This window comes from Galeopterus variegatus, unplaced genomic scaffold (genome assembly GCF_000696425.1).
Source record: "Galeopterus variegatus unplaced genomic scaffold, G_variegatus-3.0.2 Scaffold6948, whole genome shotgun sequence".
NCBI classification, from domain to species: domain Eukaryota; kingdom Metazoa; phylum Chordata; class Mammalia; order Dermoptera; family Cynocephalidae; genus Galeopterus; species Galeopterus variegatus.
In genome coordinates, this window is record NW_007733059.1 from 68,752 (window position 1) to 72,369 (window position 3,618).

The 3,618-nt window shown below is 38.2% G+C and overlaps 1 pseudogene; it reads left to right on the plus strand.

Moving 5' to 3' along the window:
• Positions 1 to 786: 786 nt before the first annotated feature.
• Positions 787 to 2,082, plus strand: LOC103606908 (annotated as a pseudogene).
• The last annotated feature ends 1,536 nt before the right edge of the window (positions 2,083 to 3,618 follow it).

Consider the following 3,618-nt stretch of genomic DNA (forward strand, 5'->3'; position numbering starts at 1 on the left):
ACCACATATTAGGTCACAAATCAAGTCTCAATTACTTTAAAGAACTCAAAATCATCTCAACTATCTTTTCAGACCACAATGGATTAAAACTAAACATTAATAACAGTGAAACTCAGGAATCCATACAAATTCATGGAAATCAACAAAACTAAAGGCACATTATTTCAAAACCTGTGGGATACTGCAAAAGCAGTACTTAGAGAGAAGTTTATAGCAATAAATGCTTACACCAAAAAAAAAAAAAAATAGAAAGATTTCAAGTAATCAACTTAACTCTTCACCTGAAAGAACTAGAAAAACAAGAACAATTCAATCCTAAATTTAATAGATGGAAAGAAATAATTAACATTAGAGCAGAACTAAATAATACAGAGACCCAAAAAATAATAAAAAAAAATCAATGAAACAAAGGTTGGGTTTTTTTTGAGAAGATAAACTAAATATACAACCCATTACCTAGGTTAACAAGAAACAAAACAAAGTAAAACAAAACAAACAAACAAACAAAAACCAAGAAAGAGACCCAAATAACAAAAATCAGAAATGAAAAAGAAGACATTACAACTGATTACAGAGAAATACAAAAAAACACTAGAGACAACTGTGAACAATTATATGCCAACAAATTAGAAAACCTGGAGGAAATGCATAAATTTCTGGACACATACAAACTACCTAGACTGAACCAAGAAGAAATAGAAAACCTGGAAGGAGGTCGGCTGTGCCAGCAGCTGCTATGGTGCTGTGTTCTCTGGCAGAGCCAAGGGAGCTCAGGTAGTCGTGGCCATGAGGGAAGGAGAATCAGAAGAGACATTCGCAAGTAACCACATTACAAGGCAGAATGAGGCAAGGTAACAAAAAAATGCAAAAACCCTCAGGCACAAGAAAGGATACTTCTGGCTTCAGGAAGCAAGAAAAATTTTTGGAATAGGTGGGGGAGTGGTGCTAAGGATCAAGTATACTGTTTAAAAAAAAGAAAACAAAAAACCAGACGTGAGGAAGGCAGGAGCCACATCTACGTGGGCTTCGTGCTGTGGGCTGCTGAATAAAGTCATGGGAACCGAAGCTGTCAGGGGCTAGCAGTCAGGATCTGCAGGAGTCACTGGTCCATTCAGATTTACACGAAACCCTGATTTTTCTATGTATCTACCAGCAGCTACAGAAGGGCCTAATATACTTTGCAAAGCCTGTGGACTTTCCTTTTCAGTCTTTAGAAAGAAGCATGTATGTTGTGACTGCAAGAAGGACTTTTCTCCGTTTGCTCAGTCTTACAAGAAAATCCCCGTAGATGTTCTACTTGTCACTTATTACAAGAGATGGCCTTTCAACACCCTCAGTTAATGCAACTGAAAGTGAAGGATCTATGACAGTATTTCCTTCTTAGAAACATTCTGATAGACACCTGTCAGGAGAAAGAAGATTTGGTAGATCTAGTATTGTGTCATCACGGACTAGGCTAGGAGTATGACATGGACACAAGCAGTCAGAATTCCTCAGGGTCCCAGGCTTCCAGCATTTTTACGCATTCATTTTTTTTCAAACTATACAGCCCCCTCTGCTCCTATGTCTTCACAGGAGCAGCTTATGGATGGAGAACAGGTCTCCAGATCTGGAGTGCTGGCACAGGACAAAGTGAGATAGCTTCAGCAAACACAGAAGATGATGATGATGATGAAGAAAACATGGAGGAGCAGACCCCTGGGCTCGCTAGGAAGAGAGTGAAAGCTTTGCTGTCCAACCTGCCAAGCCTTGAAGAGGTGGAAGGGATGAGCATGAACCAGTTGAAGGAAATACTGGCTCAGAATCTTGTTAGTTATTCCACTTGTGAAAAATGAGAGCTAGTAGAGAAAGTAAACCAATTATACAGAGAATGAAGAAAACCAAAGGTCATATGGTGAGTGGCTGCAGCTGCAGGATGAGGAAGATGACAGCCTGTGCTGCATCTGCACAGACACTGTTATCTACTGCGTCCTGCTCAAGTGTGGGCACATGGTTAGCTATACCAAATGTGGCAAGCCCATGAGTGAGTGTCCCATCTGCTGGCAGTACGCGGTGCAAGCTGTGCACGTGTTTAAGTCCTGAAACCAAGGCTCTCCCCAACAGATCCCAAACATTTCAGTGCACAGAAGGACTTGGAAATTTATTGTTCAAAGGCTGAAGCTATTTTTTGAAAAATTATTTTCACAATGAATTGGGGACAGAAAAGTTCATTCTGAGTTGTGGAAACATTGGTCCATGCCATGAGCCTGTCTGTCTATGGACATGAGTTTCCCAGGTTCTGCTAGGCATTATCACACGTCCCATGTGCACCAATTGTTGAAGTCAGACTGTTAACCATATGTGGCCATCAGCTACTTCTCTCTTTGAAGGAGGCTTATCCTCATCTCTTATTTCCCCTTCATCCTGTTTTTAACTACTCAGATGTTCAAAACTTCTGTTCTCTTTGGGTGAGATCACTGTCCACAAGTGGTTGACATGGAACACACTGAGCAGTGGCCCCTCTTAATGTTCACTTTGTTATTCATGCATATTTTAAATGCTAATATTTAATGAATGCAAGTTTCTGCATCATTTCGATTTCTGCATTTAAACATAATTGGGAACAACTGACATTCTGTAGTCAATTTCCAGGGCCTTAAAATAAACATGTCCATTTTTGTTCATGTACAGCTTTTTATAGCAAGGGCTGCAGTGTGTGTACTAAATTCTTTATTAATGTATAATCAGTTTAAACTGTTTTGTATAGAGAGGTGTGTTTTCAGTGCTATATGCTAACTAACTTCAAAATTAGGAGTAAAATTAGAAATGAAATAAAAGCTTTTGTTTACATTGAGAAAAAAAAGCAATAGAAAACCTGAAAAGATCAGTAACAAGTAATGAAATTGAAGCAGTAATCAGCAATCTCCCAACAAAGAAAAGCCCAGGACTGGATGGCTTTACTTCTGAATTCTACCAAACCTTTAAAGAGAAATTATTACTGATCCTCTCAAATTATTCTAAAAATTTGAAACAGATGCCACTCTTCCAAACTCATTCTATGAGGTAAGCATCACCTTTATATCAAATCCATACAAAGATGCAACAACAAAACTACAGATCAATATTTCTGAAGTATGCAGATGCGAAAAATCCTCAATAAAATCCTAGCAATCATAATACAGCAACACCATGATCAAGTGGGATTCAGCCCAGAAATGAAAGGATATTTCAACATGCAAAAGTCAATAAATGAGATGTATCACATCAACAAAATCAAGGACAAGAACCATATGATTATCTNAGATGCCACTCTTCCAAACTCATTCTATGAGGTAAGCATCACCTTTATATCAAATCCATACGAAGATGCAACAACAAAACTACAGATCAATATTTCTGAAGTATGCAGATGCGAAAAATCCTCAATAAAATCCTAGCAATCATAATACAGCAACACCATGATCAAGTGGGATTCAGCCCAGAAATGAAAGGATATTTCAACATGCAAAAGTCAATAAATGAGATGTATCACATCAACAAAATCAAGGACAAGAACCATATGATTATCTCAGCAGATGCAGAGAAAGCATTTGACAAAATTCAACATCCCTTCATGATAAAGACTCTCAACAAATTACG